Source organism: Eurosta solidaginis, chromosome 5, assembly GCF_040869045.1.
Source record: "Eurosta solidaginis isolate ZX-2024a chromosome 5, ASM4086904v1, whole genome shotgun sequence".
Lineage (NCBI taxonomy): Eukaryota > Metazoa > Arthropoda > Insecta > Diptera > Tephritidae > Eurosta > Eurosta solidaginis.
The window spans coordinates 40,044,683-40,071,261 of NC_090323.1; the positions used below are offsets into that span (position 1 = coordinate 40,044,683).

General features: G+C 38.0%; 1 protein-coding gene and 1 long non-coding RNA gene across 2 annotated transcripts in view; both read right to left on the reverse strand.

Moving 5' to 3' along the window:
- fwe (Calcium channel fwe) overlaps positions 1-26,579 on the reverse strand; it is a 76,600-nt gene that overhangs the window by 39,680 nt on the left and 10,341 nt on the right. The window lies entirely within an intron of this gene.
- Positions 23,087-23,661, reverse strand: LOC137252171 (uncharacterized). The gene is made up of 2 exons (XR_010953460.1): positions 23,341-23,661; positions 23,087-23,271 (listed from the first exon to the last, which is right to left on the reverse strand). It is a non-coding gene; the product is annotated as an uncharacterized lncRNA (long non-coding RNA).

A 26,579-nucleotide genomic window follows, 5' to 3' on the forward strand; every position in this document is an offset into this window, starting at 1 on the left:
GGAAGACGAGATACGTCAGCGAACACAACGACCACGAGAGTCGTTCAAGGATTACGTTTTGGAACTACAGAACCTCATGAGACACGAGAACCTTACCGAGGAACAAAGACTGCAAAGAATATACCGAAACTGCCACAGTGAGTATCAATTATATATAAAACGAACTGAATTTCAGACGCGCGAAGGCTTGGTGAGTCTGGCAGAGGACTTCGAAAATATGACGAATGGCAGAGATGCGCAGAGAGTAGTGGCAAGAGCACTTCCAGCAAGGCGTCCAGACGACCGGCATTTTTTCATACAAGAATTACCAGATGTAGAGCCTAGTAGCAGGATTGGTAATGGCAATACACAGCGAAGTAACCCACCAACAAAACAAACGTATACGAATCCCAGGGCCGCGTGCAGGCGATGTGGTGAAAACGGACATCGTGCCTATGCGTGCCGCAATGAACGTCGAAACTTTTGTTGGGAATGTGGTCGGTTCGACATTCTCACAAAAAATTGTTGCCGCGCATCATCGGGAAACGACCGGAGACTCGATCAGACCCGAGGGGTGGGGTCTCCAGCAGTACAAATTCGGGAGGTCTAACTATTTTGAAGCAAACAGGAGGGCGTATTTTGGCCGACGTAAGGATAAATGGCTGCAAAGTAACAGCAACAGTAGATACAGGAGCGACAAGGAGTTTTATGAGTGAGACATGTTCGAGGAGATTAGGTAAGGCGATTTTGAAACAGGTACGAAGCCGAGTGGTATTGGGCGGTGGTAGAGTCAGCACGATAAAGGAAGCAATAGTGGCAGATGTAGAGATTGAGAAACAGACGTACAACATAATAATATAATAATTTATTTATTTACGGTCTTTAAGACCTAGTTCAAGGTAAAAAAAAAATATATATATATATATAAATAAATTGTATACATTACATGCTTAATGACTTACAGTATAAAAATAATTTGGCTTTAAACTTATTAATATTTTCACAGTCTTTTATCGTATTTGGTAATTCATTGTACATTTTATAACCTATATATTCTAAAGTCTTCTTCGCGAACTCCGTTCTTACTCTAGGCAGTCTTATATTTCCGCTGCTTCTAGTTCCATAGTTATGTATTTCATGATTAAAATGTATTCTCCCGTTCAGATAATTCGGTGTTATTCCTAATTTCATATGATGTATAAATTTCAATGTGAAATAATATATCGACTGTTTTACACTGAGCCAGTTTAACATATTTAGCATTGTAGATTTTGGTGTTCTAAGCGAACATTTTAAAATTAATCGCATTGCCTTGTTTTGTTGTATCTGCAGTTTTTTTATTTGTGTGTCATTTGCTAATAGCAGGATTGTTGGACAATAGATAAAGTGCGGTTCAATAATTGATCGATACACTAATAATTTGTGTCGTTGACTAATATATTTACAAGTTCTGTACATAAAACCATTTTTTTTTGCAACTTTGTTTTCTAAATAATTTATGTGTTCTCCAAATCTAAGGTTTTTGTCGATCCAGACTCCTAGGTATTTGATCTTGTCTACTTGCTGAATTTCAACATTTCTTATCTTCAGAGTAATATTGCTAAGGGTATTGGCACCCATAATGCTTTGATTTTTGCAAAATATCATACTTTTGGTTTTATCCACGTTCACTTTTAACTTTCTATGGCATAGCCATTTGTAAAGGGAGTCTAAGTCTTCTTGCATTTTCGATACCGCAAAGCCCTCACTTCTTTCACTAATGGTTATCAATGCATCATCCGCAAATAGTCGAATATTGCAATATTTCAAGCATTCTTTAATATCGTTAATATATATTGTAAACAATAGCGGTGCCAATACTGAACCTTGCGGTAGCCCAATATGTACATCAGCAACCGGTGAAACTGCACTTCCAATTATCGTCTTCTGTTTTCTATTACTCAAATAGCTTCTGAACCATTCCAAGGATTTTCCTCTTATCCCATTATTAAACATAACATTCAGCAGTTCCTCTCTATCCACAGTTTCAAAAGCACGTTTTAAGTCTAAAAAGACTGAGATCACAACTTTCTTATCAGTTATATCCTCTTTCCATTCCGCAATAACCATATTCAGTGCGGTTTCGCAAGAATGGCTTTTCCTAAACCCAGATTGTTCAGGTATAATAATTTGGTATTTATCTAGATATGCCACTAATTGATTTTTAACCACCGTTTCCATAATTTTTTCATCTGCGGGTAGCGTATTAATTGGGCGCAGTTCCTCTGGCCTTACTGTATTTTTGACTTTTTCCGCAGGTACTATAGTTGATACTTTCCAGCAATTTGGAACAATGCTACTGTTTATTGATTCATTTATTATATCTTTGTAGAAGTGAGCAATGTAAATCATGGCATCTTTAAATACCCCCTCCGACAAAAGCTTTTTTCCACCATATTTGTTTCTAAAAGATTTAGAAATGTTCATTATATCATCTAACTCTACGTCGGTGAATTGAAAAGTTTCAATTGCATTATTTACACTTGTTTCTGCCGCAATCGGAATTATTTCAATGCTATCATTAATTTCAGCTATGCTCTGTATAAAAAATGTATTTAGGGCATTGGCTATATCGTATTCCTTCTCGAGGCATTCACCGTTAATTACTATTTTGCTAACGACCTTTCTGTCATCGGTGAGCTCAGCAAGATATTTAAAAGACTTCCACATCCGCTTCGTGTCTCCTGCACTATCGAGCACTTTATCTTCCATATATTTCTTCTTTTTATACATAACAGTTTTTTTATATATTTTTTTTATGCCATTATAATCCACCCAGTTGCCAGTATTTCTAGCAGTATTATAGAATTCAATTTTTCTTTTGTGCAGTTCCCTTAGCTCACGGTCATACCACTTATTCCTCAGTTGTATTTGGATCCTCTTCTCATACGTCAATGCTTGCATAGCTTCAGTTAAAATATTGTTCAGGATTTCAGTTCTACGTTCTATTCCTACATGAGACACAGAGCTAAAGTCGCACGTTCGCAGCAGATTTAAAAGATTTTCTGCGCTATAGTACTCCCAGTTGGTGACAGTAGCAACTTTTCTCATTTTGCAATATTTAGCTGTTGGTACTTTGAAATGAATTGTTTCATGATCGGAAATTTTATATCCACTTACATGTTCAGTTTTAACTTGCTCATTATTGCTGAAGAGTAAGTCTATTTTCGTAGAGGAGTGCTCAGTTATTCTTGTGTTGAAATTTATTCTTTGTACCATAGCCATTTGTGCAAATAAACTTATAAGCTGGTTTGAGTATGTTGATGATATATTCATATTAATGTTAAAATCTCCAACTATTATAATGTTGTCAGATTCCCTGAGGTGTTCATTGATGACATTGTTTAAGTATGTCATGAAGTCAGCATCACTGCTATTTGGTGAGTGATAGAGTACACCAATTTGCCATTTTAACGCATATTTTTTAAGTTTTATGACAATGCACCACACATTCCTGTCAATAGCTTTATTACACACTATGCTATATTGTAAATTTTCATGTACATACATTAGAACACCACCTGTATGTCTACTGTGGGAATCGCAGCGGATGAATTTATATGTGGAAATGCATAGCTCAGAATCCATGATTTTATCTGTTGTACATGTTTCCGCGCATAAAACAATGCTGGGTTTTTTTATTTCTATAAGATGTTCCAGCTCTAGCTTATTTGCTGTAATACTACAACAGCGAAATACTCGTTCTTCCAGGGCTAATAGAAGAAGTTGTCATCGGCATGGACATACTTGCCAGGGCAAACACATCATTAGAAGCAGAAGAGGCAAGCAAAGACACGGTTATGTGCAGGACAATAACTGAGGCAGGAGAGCCCGATGTAAACGATATGGAAGGACTAACTACGGACCAACAAAGCCCGTCTGAAAACACTACAAGAGTTAAGGATTTCCTAGACGAACAGATTCTTAGTTTCGAAAATATGACTGGTACCTCAAATATCACGGCGCATAAAATAATCATGCGTGATGATCGGCCGATAAAACAAAGATACTTTCCACGGAATCCGAAGATGCAGCAAGCCATTGATATGGAGATAAACGAGCTATTGGAGAAGGGGTGCAACGAGCCATCGCGAAGCCCGCATAGTGCCCCGATCGTACCCGTAAAGAAGAAGAATGGTAAGTGGAGGTTATGTATAGACTATCGCCAGCTCAACGCACGCTCAGTCCCCGATGCATACCCACCACCGCGGATCCAACACATATTAGACCGGCTAAGAAACGCGAAGTACATAAGTAGCCTGGATCTGAAAAACGGCTACTGGCAGATCCCTGTGGAGGAAGGAAGTAAGCAATATACGGCGTTTACTGTACCTGGACGCGGGCTGTTTCAATGGCGCGTGATGCCATTTGGGCTTCATTCAGCACCCGCAACATTTCAACGGGCATTAGATCAAGTAATCGGCCCAGAATTAGAACCGAACGCATTCGCATACCTAAATGACATCATAATTACAAGTTCAACGCTAGAGGAGCATATTAAACATCTAACGAAAGTGTTTAAATGCCTACGAAAAGCAAATTTAAGAATCAACGCCGAAAAGTGCGAATTTTTCAAGAAGCAACTGAAGTATCTGGGACATGTCGTAAGCGAAAAGGGTATACACACGGACCCAGATAAAGTAGCAGCGATTAAGGAATTGCAAGCACCAACAAACGTAAGAGAATTAAGACGATTTTTAGGTATAGCATTTTGGTACCGGCGATTCGTACCAGAATTTTCAAAAATAGCGCATCCGCTGACAACCATGATAAAGAAGGGTAACAGATGGAAATGGACCGAAACACAAGAAACAGCATTTCAGACACTGAAGAATTCACTCACCGAAGCACCAGTACTGGCGTGCCCAGATTTTACACGAAGATTCACATTACAAACAGACGCGAGCGATTTTGGACTAGGAGCAGTCCTCACACAGGAGCTAGACGACGGAGAGCGAGTAATCGCGTACGCTAGCCGCCGCCTCAACAAAGCAGAAATTAATTATTCACCCACGGAGAAAGAGTGTTTAGCCATTGTATGCGACCATATCTGGAGGGCTACGAATTCACGGTAATCGCGGAACATTTATCATTGAAATGGTTGAACGCCATCGAAAGTCCTTCGGGACGTATTGCGAGATGGGCGTTGGAGTTACAACAATATTCGTTCGATGTACAGTACAGGAAAGGTAAGCTGAACGTAGTAGCGGATGCACTGTCACGACAGCCGCAAGATGCACAACTCAACAGACTGGAACACGAAAACGAAATATCGTGTAAATGGCTTGAAAAAAGGAAGGAGGAAGTTAAACGAAACCCTGAGAAGTTTCCAGACTACATAATTGAAAACGGTGAGTTATATCGGCACATAGCAGTTCAGATCGACGATCAAGACGCGATCCCGTGGAAACTATGTGTAGCGAAACCACAACGCGGTAAAGTATTACAGGAAGTGCACGACAGTCCAAGCGCCGGACACATGGGTATCCGGAAGACAATAGCTCGAGCAACCACAAGGTACTACTGGCCAGGAATGTTTCGCGACATAAAACGGTATGTACAACAATGCCCAACCTGTCAAATTTACAAGCCCAATCAACAGCAAGCAGCGGGGAAAATGTTAACCCAAATTCCAGAAGAACCGTGGGCAACGGTGAGCGCAGATTTCGTTGGACCATTACCACGTCCAAAGCACGGCAATAACATGGTTCTAGTATTTCTAGATCGTTTCACCAAGTGGGTAGAGATCGTACAATTACGTAAGGCAACAGCGGATAGCCTCATCAAAGCATTTAGAGAGCGTATATTATCACGATTTGGAGTTCCGAAGGTCATTATTACAGACAACGCGCCCAGTTCACGAGCAGACAATTCAAGAGACTCCTTCAGGACTATGGAGTAAAGCACCAATTAACAGCACCCTACACACCACAAGAGAACCCTACGGAGAGGGCAAACCGAAACATTAAACGGATGTTAGCACAATTCACTGGAAAGGAACAACGAAACTGGGACGAGTTATTACCAGAGATAATGTTAGCACTAAATTCGAGTGTGTGCGTGGCAACCGGGTACAGCCCGGCACTCTTGGTACAAGGACGAGAGCCACGGATCCCAAACGCCCTACACATCTACATTTTTGCAAACACAACCGAAGAGTAAAATCACCGAAAACTAGAAAGGAAGGCGTAGCACGACGGTAAATCACAATATGAACAAGTTTCATAAATTTCAATCATTGCCCTAATAATTATTACAATTACATTAATTTTATTTTCTATAATATTATTATTAGTTTTAATAATAATGCTCTAATAATCATAATAGCACTATTTATGATCATAGTATTAATCACAATAATAGTAACCATCACATTTATATTACCGGTAACAAATTTTAGGCAACCCTAATTTGGTACACGCCAAAACAACGCTTATCTACTCCGTCTACCATAAACAGCAAAACACAAGCAATACAATAAAGGGCAAATGCACGCGCATACCAATAGTAACTAACATAAGTAATAGAAAATATCACAGCTACATGGTACAACAACAAACAACGCAAGCAAGCACGAAATGAAAAGATACGGTGGTACAACAACAAACAACGCAAGCAAGCACGAAATGAAAAGGTACGGTGGTACAACAACAACAACAAACACAAGCAATACAAGAAAGGGCAAAGACACGAGGATACCGACAGCAACTAACATAAGAATTGTGAGGTATTAAAGCTACAGTATTGCAACAATAAAGGTCAACGTAACTTAAGAAGGAATAATTATTTGGTGACAGCAACAACAAGAATTTAAAAAACTCACACGTACATTTATACACATAAACATACGAAATTTTGCAAATTGAAAACCTTTGGAAGAAAATACCAACACGGTTCGGGTTACGATTAGATGGTTTTGGACAAAATTTACAGCTTTCACGCCAAGACCACGGACCAACAGAGGCGGCGAGGCAACAGTCACGAGCCGGAAGTAAGGGGAGGATGTGAAGACACCAAAATTACAGGCTTTCGGGGCCTCCACAAATTTGGATTTTTCTTATTAAAATCATAAACTGAAGTATAATAATTTATATATATATGGCATGAAATGAATTCACTTATACATACCCGGCAGACGTTGTTCTGCCCTAAATTTGGCCTATAGGCATACATTTTAATAAGCTTTTTCCGTCTAACTCTGCCCTACCCCTCTACACTTTTCCCTAATCTCTTTATTCACTCCTCCCTCCGTCTTTTTCGCTTCATCTCCATCTTCGTCTCATTCTATCTTTTTCTCAGTCTCCTTCTCTCTTTTCTCTTCTCTCAAGTTTTTCTCCTTTTTCTTCATGTCTTATTGTCAGTCCCAGAGGGTGGTATGTATTTTGTTCCAGTCCCATTCCGAGTCTCAAACCCAGTCTCACTCCAAGTCTCAGTCTCAGTACCAGTCCTAGTCCTAATCCCAGTCCCAGTCCGTCTCTATTATACTTCCCGGAAAAAGCATCGTAAATACCAATATAGACAAATTTATATACGAAATTTCGGGCAAATCGAATAGGACGTATGCAAATAAGTATGTGGGTATTATTAATTCATGTCTTTATTTCGGCTTCGCATGCATATTTATCAGTTTTGCCAGGTTAATGCGACGAAATCGAATATCACAATGAACTTCAGAGCTCTCAGCAACAGCTTTCATTTGATATCCATAATACACACACATTCTATCGGTATCCGGTTCCATGTTTTGGCCTATATTCCGAGACCCTAGTCACTCAGCGGTGTAAAACTTACTCTGTATTATAGCACACATCAACAGCATCAATTTGATACCCATAATATAAAAACACATTCTAGGTGTATCCGGGTCCATGTTTTGGCCTATATCTCGAGACCGTAGTCACCCAGCGGTGTAAAACTTACTCTGTACTAAAGCATACATCAACAGCTTCAATTTGATACCCATACTGTAAAAACACATTCTAAGTGTATCCGGGTCCACGTTTTGGGCTATATCTCGAGACCCTATCCTCCCAGTTGTATGAAGACTACTACTATAGCACCCATCAACAGCTTTCATTTGATATCCATATTGTACAAACACATTCTACGGGTACCCGGGTCCATGTTTTGGGCTATATCTCTAGACCCTAGCCTTCCAGTTGTATGAAAATTATCCTGTACTACAGCACTCATCAACAGCTTTCATTTGATATCCATATTGTATACACACATTCTGGGGGTACCCGGCTCCACGTCTTGGGCTATATCTCGAGACCCTAGCATCCCAGTTGTATGCAAATTATCCTGTACTATAGCACTCTTCAACAGCTTTCATTTGATATCCATATTGTATAAACACATTCTAGGGGTACACGGGTCCACGTTTTGGCCTATATCTCGAGACCCTATCCTCCCAGTTGTATGAAAATTATCCTGTACTATAGCACTTATCAACAGTTTTCATTTGATATCCATATTGTATAAACACATTCTAGGGGTACCCGGGTTCACGCTTTGGGCTATATCTCGAGACCCTAGCCTCCAGTTGTATGAAAATTATCTTGTACTATAGCACTCATCAACAGCTTTCATTTGACATCCATATTGTATAAACACATTCTAGGGGTACCCGGCTCCACGTTTTGGCCTATATCTCGAGACCCTATCCTCCCAGTTGTATGAAAATTATCCTGTACTATAGCATTCATCAACAGCTTTCATTTGATATCCATATTGTATAAACACATTCTGGGGTACGCGGCTCCACGTTTTGGGCTATATCTCGAGACCCTAGCATCCCAGTTGTATGAAAATTATCCTGTACTATAGCACTCATCAACAGCTTTCATTTGATATCCATATTGTATAAACACATTCTAGGGGTACCCGGGTCCACGTTTTGGCCTATATCTCGAGACCCTATCCTCCCAGTTGTATGAAGACTACTACTATAGCACCCATCAACAGCTTTCATTTGATATCCATATTGTACAAACACATTCTACGGGTACCCGGGTCCATGTTTTGGGCTATATCTCTAGACCCTAGTCTTCCAGTTGTATGAAAATTATCCTGTACTATAGCACTCATCAACAGCTTTCATTTGATATCCATATTGTATAAACACATTCTAGGGGTACCCGGGTGCACGTTTTGGCCTATATCTCGAGACCCTATCCTCCCAGTTGTATGAAAATTATCCTGTACTATAGCACTCATCAACAGTTTTCATTTGATATCCATATTGTATAAACACATTCTAGGGGTACCCGGGTTCACGTTTTGGGCTATATCTCGAGACCCTAGCCTCCAGTTGTATGAAAATTATCTTGTACTATAGCACTCATCAACAGCTTTCATTTGACATCCATATTGTATAAACACATTCTAGGGGTATCCGGGTCCACGTTTTGGTCTATATCTCGAGACCCTAGTCACCCAGGGGTATGAAAATTATCCTGTACTATAGCACTCATCAGCAGCTTTCATTTGATATCCTTATTGTATAAACACATTCTAGGTGTACCCGGGTCCACGTTTTGATCTCAAGACCCTAGACACGTAGCGAAAAAAAAGGTAGACGTTGGCCGATTCTCAGACCTACCCAATATGCTCACAAAATTTCATGAGAATCGGTTCAGCCGTTTCGGAGGAGTTCAGCCTCTAAAACCGTGACAGAAGAATTTTATATATTAGATGTACATACATTTTGAATTAAATATACTTTGTTCAATCATACATACATTTTAAAACATATATAATTATAATACATATCAAAGTATATATAGGATATGAAAACTATTATCGCAGAGTGTAAGAACTCACATAATTATGCACAAACATATATACTTACGTATAAGCGAACAAGAAGAAATGAAATTATCAAACCATAGCGAACACACATGCGCACAAATATACATTTAGGGTGCTTAGATTAGTTTTAAGAACTTTTATTGTAAATCAACGGAAGCCGACTCAAAAATGGTATAAAAGGAGCGGCAAATTCATAAACAAGGCACTCTTGGCTTAGAAGCAATGATGACATGATATGAAACTTCTCGCTCTCTGAGAGCGCGTGAAAATGTGCATTTTTTATAACATTGACCATAGATGACATCATCCTCAAAATCAAATTTGGGCATTTCGGAATAACTTTGGGGTATTTTACATGGTAAAGGTTTAATTTATGATTTTCACCGAAAACTTACTCAAGATTGTCAAATGGGATATCAAAAAACTCGAATTTTTTCAGGATCACAAATACAAAAAAAAGCTTATTTTACCCGTTAAAAATTTTTCCGTGACACGTGAAATTAAATTTTTTGATAGCTAAGATAAAATGTACTTATCTCTTTTCGTGCGTTAATATAACAGCTCATTTAATTTTGTTATTTCTTGTACCTTTTTTACAAATTTTTGATCCGCTTATGTAGTTGAATACACTTGAAATGAAAAATAATGAAAACGCACCGATTTTCTTGGAATTTTTTTTGCGCGGTTTACGCAACTCTGATCTTCAAGACCCATTCTTGGAAACGAATGAAGTTTGTTTACAATCGAATGAACCAATGTTTACAATTGAATGAACTTTAAGACCCATTCCTGGAAACGAATTGAGAGAGAAAGAATGTTTCGTATCATGTCATCATTGCTTAGAAGTCGTAGAGTGAGCTATATAGTGGGCTGTGTTAAACATCCACTACGGAGCAGCTGGTGGTGTCAAACTTCAGCTGTTTATGCTAGGTATACCGCCGAGTCGTTTAAAACGCTCGACGACTACGTATTTTACTAGGGATCCGGTGAGTTGTGTAAAACGCTCACCGATTACGTATTTTACTAGGGATTCGGTGAGTTGTGTGAAACGCTCACCGATTACGTATTCTACTAGGGATCCGGTGAGTTGTGTGAAACGCTCACCGATTACGTATATTCACTAGGCATACTACCGAGGCGTGTAAAACACTCGGTGATTAACCATATATGTATATAGATTTTATTATTGATTGAAATAAATCATCATTTTTATAACGTTTAACTAACGACTTTTATTGTATAGGCGAACCCATTCGCTGAGTTATACCCCAGCTATAAACCCGACTAACGGGGTTCGTTACAAAGTATAGCCTTTGTAAGTGGTATGCTATATGGGGGATGTATGTCGAGTGTAAATGAATGCGTAGTGTGGTATTGGTAAACTGTATAACTACATATAAATTAAAGTCTCTACGCATAAACAGAATTTGTATGCATGCAAGTGCACGAAGAGATGCATGCACTGCAAGAGTATTTTGACAATTTTATATTTGAGCCGCTGTAAGTCAAATAATGGCCGCATGCTCTTAGCCGTCAAAAGGAAGAAATACAGAAAAGTACAGCTAAAAGCAAGTAAGGTTAGCCTTCCTTACTTCCTTTGCGGGTGTAACCGAACATTGCATACTTAGCTAAGAGCTTTGGAGGCAAAATAAGGGAAAATCACCATGTAGGAAAATGAACCTGGGATAACCCTGGAATGTGTTTGTATGACATGGGCGCCAAATCGAAGGTATTAAGGAGTATTTTAAAAGGAAGTGGGCCATAGTTCTATAGGTGGACGCCTTTTCGAGATATCGCCATAAATGTGGACCAGGGGTGACTCTAGAATGTGTTTGTATGATATGGGTATCAAATTAAAGGTATTAATGAGGGTTTTAAAAGGTGTGAAGGCGTTTTCGAGATATCGACCAAAACGGGGACCAGGGTGACCCAGAACATCATGTCAGCTACCGCTAATTTATTTATATATGTTATACCACGAACAGTATTCCTGCCATGATGCCAAGGGCTTTTGATTTCGCCCTGCAGAACTTTTTAGTTTTCTTCTACTTAATATCATCTTACAAAGTTGTTTCTAAAGTTATATTTTGCGTCAAAAAACCAATCCAATCACCATAATAAATAAAATAAATCTAAGGCGCGATAATCTCCGAAGAGAACTTCTCTTCCAATTTGCGTCGTGCTCCTCTTGATTTTCCCTACAAATTGGCCGGACGGGATCTACATGTTTTATGCCGACTCCGAACGGCATGCAAGGCAGATGAGATTTCACTGAGAGCTTTTCATGGCAGAAATACACCCGGAGCGCTTGCCAAACACTGCCGAGAGCCACCCCGCTGAGAAAAATTTTCTTCTAATTGAAAACCCTTATTTCTAAAATGTTTGATATTGCTTTGCCCGGGGTGTGAACCCAGGAAATACGGTGTGGTAGGCAAAGAACACTACCATCACACCACGGTGGCCGCCAATCACCATGTTTCATCCCATTTTTCCTATTTGGTATAGAATTATTTTTCATTTTTCGAAATTTTCTATATGGAAAAAGTGGTCGTGGTCATAGTCGGATTTCGCCCATTTTTAATACCAAGATAAAGTGAATTTCAGATAAGTACGTGAACTAAGCTTAGTAAAGATATATCGATTTTTGCTCAAGTTGTCGTGTTAACGGTTGAGCGGAAGGACAGACAGTCGACTGTGTAAAAAAACTGGGTGTGGCTTAAACCAATTTCACCCATTTTCACAGAAAACAGTTATCGTCATAGAGGCTATGCCCTTACCAAATTTCACAAGGATTGGTAAATTTTTGTTCGACTTATGGCATTAAAAAAAGTATTATAGACAAATTAAATGAAATTTTTTTTTAAGTGGACGTGTGCGTCATCGATTTTGCTAATTTTTATTTAATGCACATGTACTAATAGGAGTAATGTTCCTGCCAAATTTCATCATGATATCTTCAACGACTGCCATATTACGGCTTGCAAAACTTTTAAATTACCTTCATTTAAAAGTGGGCGGTCCCACGCCCATTGTCCAAAATTTTACTAATTTTCTATTCTGCGTCATAAGGTCAACCCACCTACCAAGTTTCATTGCTTTATCCGTCTTTGGTAATGAATTATCGCATTTTTTCACTTTTTCGAAATTTTCGATATCGAAAAAGTGGGCGTGGTTATAGTCCGATTTCGTTCATTTTAAATAGCGATCTGAGGTGAGTGCCCAGGAACTTACATACCAAATTTCATTAAGATACCTCAAAATTTACTCAAGTTATCGTGTTTACGAATGAATTTCTTTTTTCACCCAGACCATTTCGATATGTAGAAGTCTATATCTATCGCGATTAGTTTATGCCGTTACGGGGTACCGTTATGCGAACAAAGTTAATATACTCTGTGAGCTCTGCTCAGCTGAGTGTAACAACTCCTTGAGGTGTACTATGTATATGAGATGTCGTGGTTTTTACAGCCTTTTTACAGCAAAGTAATCTGGGACGAATATAGAGCTCTGTTGAGGATCTATGTATAAACGTAAAATCAGCTGATCGAAGAGGGATTCATGCATTATATTAGAATGTTCCAGTGCAACGGCAAGACTGAGGACAGTCCTATCTAAGGGAGATAAAGTATGGGAACTTATAAAAAAAGGATGACTGGGAATGGTCACACAGAAGTGAATAGTCTCTTAACACACAGTTTCCAATTAGGGATGATGCGGAAGATTTGTGTTACAACGTCTCCACTCCAAATACGGAGCGAGCTGTACCAGTATTAGTGGCAAATATCAAAATTAAATGGACGATAACAACTTTTGTCAAGTTCAAAACGCCGGGTCGAGATGGGTGATGCCTGTCGTAAGAGGCGACTAAAATACCAAATAGATTCAAGGGGTCGCCAGAGCAATATATAGCTTCTCCAACCCAATTGTCAACCTCACCTATACGTGGCCAATCCTGTTTCGTTAACAGCCGAGGCTCTGGCGACCCCGAACTCCTCATGGGTCTAGGCGGTGGGAGGGCGTTATGGCCTAGAAGGTCGCATGTGGTCATAAAAAATCGATCCCGAAATGGTCAGACTTGGTACCGGAACGTACCGGATCTGCATCCGGCAAAGGACCATCAACATCGATAAAACTCCCCAAAGCCTTCGGGGAGTGTCCTTATCGCTACAACAACAACAAAAACTACAACATGGGATATTCTCTGCTATGCTGCAGATGACAGGCGGAAGTTTGTAGAATGGCTTGGAACAATTTTTGAGGGTTGCATAAAACTGACGCCCCGCAATCTTGGAGAACGGTTCAAGCAGAAGCAGGAAAGAATCAGTAATCTACACACGAAAGACTGAAGGCGTTTGAGTTTGACATATTTTCTGCTCAAAACTGAAGAGAGAATAATGGATGTATATATAATAACCAATATGAATGAAGCACATAAAGGCAAGTCAGTCGATAATGCATTGCAAAGGGTGTTTATGAAAAAAGAAAAAGCCCTGAAACACCAGCGATATGCCGTAGATGTTTTTCTGGACATTGGCGGGGTTTTCAACAACGTCTCAAAACGAACAATCATCGACAATCTTAACACGATTGAAGTACATCCCTTGAACGGATTGGCTTCATGTTAAGCTGCAGAATGATGACTTCGCCATGGGGCTATGCGAGACCACAAAATCTGTCAACAGAGGGACGTCACAGGGTGAGTTATTATCGCCAATGCTGTGGACGCTGGTCATCAACCAATTGCTAAAGCTATTCGACAGGGGATCAGTCAAACTCAAGGTGTAGGCAGATTAGTATTTACTAAGAAATATAAGGTTCCTAATTGGACTAAACTTAAGCTTGGAAGGGTATCCCTATAAGAAAAGTACCAAACAATATATCTAGGAACTATGCTAGATAATAAGTTGTTGACAGCGACAAAACGAAGCACGTATGCCAAAAAAGTAGAGTTGGTATGCAGATTATCCATGATTAACATAACGGGAGTCCTAAAAAGTAGTGCTGGGAACTATCGAAAGAATTCAACTATCGATAGTTAGTTACTGAATGATTTTAACTATCGAATTAATTTTTTCATTCATTCTTTCATTTGATCTGCTCTTTAGCTAGCCCGAGGCCAGCTCCGATGTTTTTATACCCAGCTGTACTTATACACAGGGTATTATAACTTTGATTGGATAACGGTTGGTTGTACAGGTATAAAGGAATCGAGATAGATATAGACTTTCATATAACAAAATCGTCAGTATCGAAAAAAAATTTGATTGACCCATGTCCGTCCGTCTGTCCGTTTGTCCGTTAACACGATAACTTGAGTAAATATTGAGATATCTTCACCAAATTTGAGACACGTGCTAATCTGGGCCCAAAATATATTGTTATTGAAAATGAGCGAAGTTGGATGATAACCACCCCACTTTTTATTGAGAATATTTTTTAACAGTTGTTTTTGTTTTTATCGGCCTATTGATAAATGATTCAAGGTTCGATTCGAGCTCAAGGCCAGAACAATAATTTTTTTCTAATGATAATTATTGGAGAATATTTTTTATATGGGCGTGGCACCGCCCACGTGTGATAGTCAATTTTACAAATATTATTAATAAATCAAAAATCGTTAAATCTATCGTTGTTGCCTTTACTATAAGGAATGCTTTGAAGAAAAATTAACGAAATCCGTTAAGCACCACGCCCACTTTTATATAAAAGATTTTTAAAAGGGTCGTGGACGAATAAACTTAGCTATATCTTTGCAAAAAAGAGCTTTATATCAATGGTATTTCCTTTCCCAAGTGGATTTAGGAAATAGGAAAACTTCAAATTTTCAAAAATGGCGTGGCACCACCCCTTTTATGACTAAGCAATTTTCTATGTTTCGGGAGCCATAACTCGAAGAAAAATTAGTTCAGAATAGAACCATATGTATATGTATTACTGCGCAGCCTTGTAACACTATTGTTATGATAAATTTTTTCTTAATTGAAAAAATTTTTAAATTAGAATAGAAGAAAGAAAAAATTTTAGACAACTGCCAAAGCTCGTTGTATAGATCCATTTCGGGAACTGCTAAATTCCTTCATCGGCAACGTTTAGGCGCCGCTGCTATAACCATTCAGCCATCACAGCGGTTTTTTGTTTGTCTTCATTAATCCTACTTCTATTCTGTTTCGTGCCAATTGATATTCACAACACTGCGACATCTGTTGCAGAATGGCTGTGAAAATTGGACTTGTTTGTTGGCAATGCCGCCATAGTGTCATAATTTATTGACACTTTTTCCCCGTGCTCTGGGATGTATTAACAATTTTTGTTGTTATATCGGCCTACTGATTTTAAGATCGCGGGTTCGAATCGAGCTCAAGGCCTAACAATAATTTTTTATCATTATTATTTTTTCTTTCTTCTATTCTAATTTAAAAATTTTTTCAATTAAGAAAAAATTTATCATAACAATAATAATGATAAAAAATTATTGTTAGGCCTTGAGCTCGATTCGAACCCGCGATCTTAAAATCAGTAGGCCGATATAACAACAAAAATTGTTAATACATCCCAGAGCACGGGGAAAAAGTGTCAATAAATTATGACACTATGGCGGCATTGCCAACAAACAAGTCCAATTTTCACAGCCATTCTGCAACAGATGTCGCAGTGTTGTGAATATCAATTGGCACGAAACAGAATAGAAGTAGGATTAATGAAGACAAACAAAAAACCGCTGTGATGGCTGAATGGTTATAGCAGCGGCGCCTAAACGTTGCCGATGAAGGAATTTAGCAGTTCCCGAAATGGATCTATACAACGAGCTTTGGCAGTTGTCTAAAATTTTTTCTTTCTTCTATTCTAATTTAAAAATTTTTTCAATTAAGAAAAAATTTATCATAACAATAATAATGATAAAAAATTATTGTTAGGCCTTGAGCTCGATTCGAACCCGCGATCTTAAAATCAGTAGGCCGATATAACAACAAAAATTGTTAATACATCCCAGAGCACGGGGAAAAAGTGTCAATAAATTATGACACTATGGCGGCATTGCCAACAAACAAGTCCAATTTTCACAGCCATTCTGCAACAGATGTCGCAGTGTTGTGAATATCAATTGGCACGAAACAGAATAGAAGTAGGATTAATGAAGACAAACAAAAAACCGCTGTGATGGCTGAATGGTTATAGCAGCGGCGCCTAAACGTTGCCGATGAAGGAATTTAGCAGTTCCCGAAATGGATCTATACAACGAGCTTTGGCAGTTGTCTAAAATTTTTTCTTTCTTCTATTCTAATTTAAAAATTTTTTCAATTAAGAAAAAATTTATCATAACAATAATAATGATAAAAAATTATTGTTAGGCCTTGAGCTCGATTCGAACCCGCGATGGCATTTAACTTCATTACCATTTTTGGTGTAAAAACTCCCAAACGGAACATCTCTTCAATCCAGGCCGCTTTATAAATATCTCTACACAATTTAAATAGTTTAAAGCACTTGCTCAGATAAAAATTTGAAATAATAACCACCCTTTAAAAACGTTTGTCGCTTAGGTTGAAGTATGCTAAGCGTTAAAGCTCACAAAAAAATTTGAATAGAACGAACACTTCGAAAAAATGGTAATGAACGAAACATTCATATCAAAAACTAGTACCCTGCAAAAATTGTTGAATTATGTATTCCATTTTCTTCATGTTGGAGTACTCTAACAATACTCCTTTGCAATGCGTTTGTGGACCACCATCAGCCGATCATTGCTCGTTTTTTAACGACCGTGATCACGACACGATGACGATCGAACAGAGGTGCCAAAAGTAAAATATTGCATACAAATAACTGATAATAAAATTTTACTCTGGCAACTCTGATAAAATGCAACCGCGCACTGGTTTTATGTATACATACTATAGTATAGAGAAATACTAGCAGACCCGTCAGACGTTGTTCTGCCCTAAATTTGGTCTATCCCCATACATTTTAATAAGCTTTTTCCGTCTAACTGTAACACATCCTAGTGTTAGCCTGATGCACGTTTTGGCCTATATCTCGAGACCCTTCACCAATAGGTATGAAAACTACCCTGTACTAAAGCACTCATCAACAGATTTCATTCGTTATCCATATTCTATAAACACATTCTAGGGGTACCCGCGTCCACGTTTTCGCTTATATCTCGAGACCCTAGTTACCCGCGGTTACGAAAAATACCCCGTATCAAAGTACTCATAAACAGCTTACATACGATACCCATATTGTACAAACATATGTCAGGATTACCCAGGTCCAGCGACTTCGTTTTATACTATGTAGTGATGTACATCCATACATACCTATAAACCTACGCCCGAAGTTAAATAACGCAGCGAATGCTACATATCTGTACGTATGTATGTGTCGCATCAAGCCTCACTCAAAAGCAATTAGCGCAGACAGTTCACAGCGAACAAACACACATACGCATTTTTTGATAAAAATGTTACCTTTGTTTAAACAATTTGGCTGATATAAGAAAGGAATCAAGTATTTTTTTTTGATGCAGATCGAAGGTAAATATTTCAAAGTTTTACTGAAAAGTAGAATTTTTTAAATCCATCCATCCGTTTATGAGTTATAGCTGTGTAAACAAAAATTTTATGATTTTTTACTACATTTTGGCAATTTGCCACGCCCCTATAACATATATCTTCAAATTAATTAACTGTACCATCTCACGTAGCTAAGCTTTCAAATGCAAAAAAACGTTTTAAAATCGGAGCTTTCTGTGTGAAGTTATGTGCATACATGGCATTTAGCGACTTTATTTTATAAGATTTATAGATTAGTTTCTTTATTCACGCAAATGCTAAATAACATCAGAATATTCGTAGTAAAAAATATAAAAGTTGTATTGCCCCTCTTCATTTACATTCATTTTAAATTAAATACACTCCGATAATTCTTTCCGACACAAATCCTCTTTAGTACTTTGGCATATGATCCTCTGTGGGTGCTCCATGGAGTACTACAGTGAAAGTACTTTGGAAAGTACTCTCACGTATGTACTCTATGAATACTCACAAACAAAGCGAGAGCGGGATCACCTACTCCTCTCCTAGGACATCGCAATGTTAATTGGAGCACATTTTTGTATGAATACAGATTAGTTTTGGAACACTCTTATACTCCCAAAGGAGTATTCCTCGCGTTTTTTGAAGGGTAATTCGAAAAATTCGTAATGAACGAATTTCAAATGAGTAAATATCGAAAAACTCGATAGTTTTCATTCGATAGTTCCAAACACTGCTAAAAACCATGATGGAATTATAGAAGGTGACGCATTGCGCATGTAAACATTAGTTAAGCTGTTTTTTATGGGCAATTTTTACGTCATTTTCCTTAAGCTCTTGGTTAAAACCCACAAATCACCTACCCAGATTGCGCATTCAAGAGTTCAAAATTGCTTCGTTCTGCGCATCTACGTCACAGTTGACCCTTGAGCGAATGAAAAAAAAAAGAGCTAAAGGAAAAGGGTCAATTAATACGTCATAAAAAAATAGGTGATCTAATGTTTACATGTGCATTGCGCAATCTTCTTGTGTGATTTGTGGCTAAAAACTACCCTCATAGCAGCATTTCTGCACATCCCACCTGCAGACCTAGTGGCCAATATAGCGTTAGCAATTGCAACAAGGTTTAAGGATTCGTATGGCCAGAGCCGCACCATCTACTACATGCTCCCGTGCCTGAGCTTCAAACGAGATCTTGGGGACACAATAGAGCAGGAGGGTTGGCGTTAGGGTTCCCAGACCGAAAATGTCGAAAGGGGGACAGATAATAACAAATTGGGTGATTTGGGGGTACAACAGGTAGAACAAGTAAGGAAGCCTAAGTTCGGGTGTAACCGAACATTACATACTCAGTTGAGAAATATGGAGACAAAATAAGGGAAAATCACCTCGTAGTAAAATGAACCTAGGGTAACCCTGGAATGTGTTTGTATGACATGTGTATCAAATGAAAGGTACTAAAGACTATTTTAAGAGGGAGTGGGCCAAAGTTCTATAGATGGACGCCATTTAGGGATATCGCCATAACGGTGGACCAGGGCTGATGCTAGAATTTGTTTGTACGATATGGGTATCAAATGAAAGTGTTAATGAGTATTTTAAAAGGGAGTGGACCTAAGTTCTATAGGAGGACGCCTTTTCCAGATATCGCCATAAAGGTGGACCAAGGGTGACTCTAGAATTTGTTTGTACGACATGGGTATCAAATGAAAGTGTTAATGAGTATTTTAAAAGGGAGTGGACCTAAGTTCTATAGGAGGACGCCTTTTCGAGATATCGCCATAAAGGTGGACCAAGGGTGACTCTAGAATTTGTTTGTACGATATGAGTATCAAATGAAAGGTGTTAATGAGTATTTTAAAAGGGAGTGGGCCTAAGTTCTATAGGTGGACGCCTTTTCGAGATATCGCCATAAAGGTGGACCAGGGGTAACTCTATAATGTGTTTGCACGACATGGGTATCAAGTTAAAGGTATTAATGATGGTTTTAAAAGGGAGTGGTGGTAGTTGTATATGTGAAGGTGTTTTCGAGATATCGACCAAAATGTGGACCAGGGTGACCCAGAACATCATCTGTCGGGTACCGCTAATTTATTTTTATATGTAATACCACGAACAGTTATCCTTCCAAGATTCCAAAGGCTTTTGATTTCGCCCTGCAAAACTTTTTCATTTTCTTCTACTTAATATGGTAGGTGTCACACCCATTTTACAAAGTTTTTTTCTAAAGTTATATTTTGCGTCAATAGACCAATCCAATTACCATGTTTCATCCCGTTTTTCGTATTTGGTATATTATTATGGCATTTTTTTCATTTTTAGTAATTTTCGATATCGAAAAAGTGGGCGTGGTCATAGTCGGATTTCGGCCATTTTTGACACCAATATAAAGTGAGTTCAGATAAGTGCGTGAACTGAGTTTAGTAAAGATATATCGATTTTTGCTCAAGTTATCGTGTTAACGGCCGAGCGGAAGGACAGACGGTCGACTGTGTATAAAAACTGGGCGTGGCTTCGACCGATTTCGCCTTTTTCACAGAAAACAGTTACAGGCATAGGAGATATGCCCTTACCAAATTTCACAAGGATTGGTAATGTTTTGTTCGACATATGGCAATAAAAGTATCCTAGACAAATTAAATGAAAAAGGGCGGAGCCACGCCCATTTTGAAAATTTCTTTTATTTTTGTATTTTGTTGCACCATATCATTACTGGAGTTGAATGTTGACATAATTTACTTATATACTGTAAAGATATTAACTTTTCTTTTAAAATTTGACTTCAAAAAAATTTTTTTTTAAAAAGTGGGTGTGGTCGTTCTCCGATTTTGCTAATTTTTATTAAGCATACATATAGTAATAAGAGTAACGTTCCTGCCAAATTTCATCATGATATCTTCAACGACTGCCAAATTACAGTTTGCAAAACTTCTAAATTACCTTCTTTTAAAAGTGGGCGGTGCCACGCCCATTGTCCAAAAGTTTACTAGTTTTCTATTCTGCGTCATAAGTTCAACTCACCTACCAAGTTTCATCGCTTTATCCGTATTTGGTAATGAATTATCGCACTTTTTCGATTTTTCGAAATTTTCGATATCGAAAAAGTGGGCGTGGTTATAGTCCGATATCGTTCATTTTAAATAGCGATCTGAGATGAGTGCCCAGGAACCTACGTACCAAATTTCATCAAGATACCTCAAAATTTACTCAAGTTATAGTGTTAACGGACGGCTCAATCGAATTTTTTTCGATACTGATGATTTTGATATATGGCAGTCTATATCTATCTCGATTCCTTTATACCTGTACAACCAACCGTTATCCAATCAAAGTTAATATACTCTGTGAGCTCTGCTCAACTGAGTATAAAAAAGGGGTATCTTTCGGGGGACTAATAAAATTAATTATATTGAACAAAATCATTGATTTATTCACTCATACAACAAAAACAATTCTTAATAAAATTCCATGAGATCAAACAAAGTTACACTCTTTATACCTATATGACACTACTTTATTTTCGTGTATTTTTTCTTGTATTTTATCTTCAATTTTTTGTCGCATTCCCTCCTAATGCGGCTTCAGTACTGGTGTAAGTGTGTAAACTATATTTCAAAAAACTAACGAAATACAAGGAAAATACAATTTAGTTCATTAAAAACAAACGAGCCAGTTTTTATTTCGATAGGTTTTTTTGACATTCGGCCGTTTTTGCTTTATTTTTTCTGACACATAAAAATTTTGTTTTTAGTTTGAAAATTTGGTGCATAAAAACACAATTAAAATCAACTTTCTTGTGAAAAAAGTGAACCATTAGAGACTGAAATAATGTTCGCGTGTTATTTACATTGTTGTTATTGTTAAAAGTGTTAAAGTAAAAATAAAATGTAAAACATAAACAAAAACATGTCAAACTCACTAATTTTTGGGGAATAGTGGTCTCGCTTTTTCATCATAGAAATTGTTTTTGTGTTTTGAAGTTCCGATAAAGTTTCGTCAGTTTGTTTAGCTTGGAATCCAAGCAAAAATAAAATAGTGTCAAATATGCTTTAGACATAGAAACACATATGTTTATATTCAGCCTTTAATATGGCACAAAAATATTTTCATATCAAAATCCTATTTCAATTCCCCAAAAAATGTACATACATTCATTTTGTATATCAGTTCATCCTATTAGTGATGGCAACACATCGTAAAATTCGATTTTTACATCCGCCCGTAGTATATAAACGTAACGTTGACAAATAGTCAAAATGGGGGATGTTCCCCCAATGGGGGACGTCTGGCAACCCTAGTTGGCGTAAGGGTGCGGAAATGGCAGAACGCATTTTACGATGGTTTTAATTTGATGGCAGGGGTCGGGCCTGTTGTTTAACTGGGTCCATCCAGAAATAAGATCCCATAGGCTGCCAGATCACTGCAGTGTCTTTCAGGCGGAAATTGTAACCGTGAAGAAAGCAGCAGAAATTCTGGAGGAGACGTGTTTAAGCTGCAGTAAGATCAATATATATGTACATATACGAGCCGGACCAGTGCGCATCTTGCGCAACAAATATAAAAGTCTCAAATCAAATATCAACAGAAATCAGCTGTTCTATCAATAAAACATCTATGTATAAACTGCCATGCGCTTGCGCTGTCATCTGGCGAATGATAGCAACTGCCGGTAATGCAGTGTTAGTTCTAATCAAATATTCACAATAGTACCATAGTACAGATAGATTTCTTTGTGTGCTCACAATCGTTTATTTCTAAATTATTTTAATAAAATATAGCTAAATAAAAGCACTACGACCAATAATGCCCAAAGCTCGCTAATAGCACGAATCCCCATCTTTACAACCAAAATTTTATTTATAGATTTGGATTCCAAATAAGAGCGAAAAAGAATAAAGAATACAAACTGCAATGAGAAATAATATATAAGATTGATATTCAGACGGCGATTAAGAAAATTATAATTATGCCAGACCTGGATGAAGCAATTAAGTAAGGTGCAAGAAAACTTCTCGTTTTTGCCAAGAGGACGCACTTACTATTTAACATAAGTCCTGGTATCTAATTGGCGTTTTTCCATTTGGTCGTCAAAGAAATTCTGGTAACACTATCGACACATTAAGTCTATGTCAGATCTTTATTAACCGGTCGGTTCAACGTTAGCTAACCTTATAGTCTCATGTATTTAGCAAAAAGAGCGCGAAGCAATCTGATAGGTATACTATAAAAAAATTACATAGTACTACGTTGATAATAAAATGAAAATTAAAATAGCGGCTTATTGGCCCTTGACTCATTGAAGTTAGTACCAATATTGTTGTAACACCAATGTCGCCGTTGAAGCATGAACATATTGTACTAGTATTTTCAGCAGATTAGAAGAGCGTTGGGGGTAGTGAGTTCATAGGGAAGCCTTATAATACTTGTCTAGCTACTTAATCTGGATAGCAGTAGAAATAACACATAACCACAAGAAGTAAAAGCTGTGCAAACAAAAAACACTTATGCTTGCTTAATAATGTCGTATAACTTTTTTCGAGATTAATCATTTCTTATGTGACTGCGAAGAGTTTAAAAAATTTTATTATTTCTATAATATCGCACACCTGGCTCTAAACGGCGATTTTCAATGCTTAGAAAACGCGAAAAAATGGCTACCTCCGCCATAGGTAGGTATTGAATTGGGAAGCCTAGAGGCTTCCGAAAATTTCAGATTTTTAACCTATCTCCCTATTGATCTGTTGTCTTGTTGTTGTACCGATAAGGACACTCCGCAAAGGCTTTGGGGAGTGTTATCGATGTTGATGGCCCTTTGTCGGATGCCGATCCGTTACGTTCCGATAACAAGCACCATTAATGCACCAGTCCGACCATCTCGGGAACGATTTTGTTTGACCACATGAAATCTTCAAGGCCATACCACCCTCCCACCCATAGATCTGTGAGGTGGCCAGAGCCTCGGCTGTTAAAGTAACAGGATTCGCCACGGGTAAGTGAGGTCGACAATTGGGTTGAAGAAGGTATTTTAATCGCCTCTTACGACAAACATACCTGCCGCGGGCAAATTTTATACCTCCTGACCCGCTGGAGGGCCCTATTCATCTAGATGTGCGATATAATGAAGGGCTTTAAAAGTATGCTCTTTTTAACTGCAAATGAAGTTTTAAACCGTAAACATTTCGGAAACGTTTCGACGGCATTATGTAGCGTCGTTGCATTTTACAATTTTTTCGGTTTTTTTTATTTCTTAGTCTTATTTAAAATTTACGAGCCGGACCCGTGCGCATCTTGCGCAACCAATAAAAAAGTCTCTCTTATCAAATATCAATAAAAATCAGCTGTTCTATCAATCAATTAAAACTTACAGCTTGCGCTGCAATCTAGCGTACAACAACTGTCGGCAATGCAGTGCAAATATTCACAATAGTGCCACAGTACAAATAGATTTCTTTGTGTGCTCACAATCGTTTATTTTTAACAAATTATTTTAATAAAATATAGCTCAACAAAAGCTCTACGAACAAAATTGTACAAAGCTCGCTAATAGTCCGAACCTCCATATTTACAACCAAACCTTTATTTAAAGATTTGGATTCCAAATAAGAGCGAAAAGGGACCCGTACATAAAAACAGCAATTAGAAATATTATATGATTTGGGGCATCATTTCTGGAAAACGAAGGGACTGTTGCTTTGGTTAGTTGGTTGCAGTGCCGTCCGGGATACCAAAGATTCGAGCCTAAGTAGTGCATGGGGCGCCATTTTGATGCTGCTGTTTTAATATGGCTAGTGATGAACTGCTGAACCTGCTGATAACTTTTACAAAGAATTACTTCTTGAAGTTCCGGCAGTATATAACTGGCTATAGTTAGAGAACAAGTGCGTGCTAAAGCTGGGCATTCACACAGGTAGTGGCCGACTGTTTCTTTGCTGATTTCTTTCATTGACCTATTTAGTAGGTGCTCTGTTCTCCTAATATCGTAATTGGTCCAGGTTTACTTGGTTATCTGGTAGGTATTCAAGTATTACCAGTTGGTACTCGTTGAATCTGATATGTGTGTTTCTTTTGATTGATGTAAGTGGATGGTGCTTCTCGACCGCTACCGCTGCATCCTGCGATGACCCTGCCTTTACAAGTTCATCTGCCTTCTCGTGGCCCTCATAGTTCCTGTGACCAGGTACCCATATAAGAGTTGTTTGCAAAGTTACCTGCTACTTTAAGTGACCTCTTGCAGCTGCTAACGGCCTAAGACGAAGTGATAGGGGAGTTAAGCGCTGAGTTACTTTACGAGTTCGTGAATATTTCTTGGCAAATTTCAGAAGTTGTATTACAGAATCCTTTGAAGTTCTTCTTAACACAATGATTTGGTACTGTTTGAAAACAAGTTTAGAATGTTTTTGGAAGGGCTTTGATACCATTGGGAATCATTTGGTAATGATGTCGGTACTGCTACGGGATCAGTGCGGATAATCTTTGGAATGATATCAGAAATATTTTGACAACATTTCGTTATAATTTTAGGAATATTTAGATAGAATTTTGGAATTGCTTTTCGTGTATATTTCGCACCATCTCATCTCAATATAAATAGATAAGTGTTAGAGGCTTTAATTTGACTATACAATTGAAAAGATGGTTGGTTGCATGTGAGTACACATTTCGGCGGCCGTTTCGAAAAAGTCTTAGAACTCTGTTGAATAACTCTCTATCTCAGAATTTGTTTCAAAAACTCGCTGCCTAGGCTTAAATCCAATAGCTTGGCATTAGCTGGACGTTTACAAAAAAAATCTGAGACGGCGTTTTTTAACCAAATGCTACAAAGAGCGTTTTTGAAACCAATTCTGACATAGCGTATTTTCGAACTGGCTGCTGAGATAGGGTTATATTCCACTCAGCCATTAATATATTGCGTATATCGAAGATACTTGTGAATTGCTGTCGGCATTCATATTGGAAAACTTCGGGATTGTATTCGCGAATATGTATTTCAGCATTACTTCAAGAGAATTGGGAGAATTTTTTGAATTTTTTCGGGATTACCTCATAATTTTTTGCTTATCATTAAAATTCGTTCGAGACAGGTCTTTGGCACGGCTGAAACCACGATAAATCTTCCGTAGAACATTTTTCTCGAATAATCTAAGGACAAATACAACTTAATTCGCCTTTGACGAGGACTTCGAACTATAAGTCAAAATATGTATGATGATTACT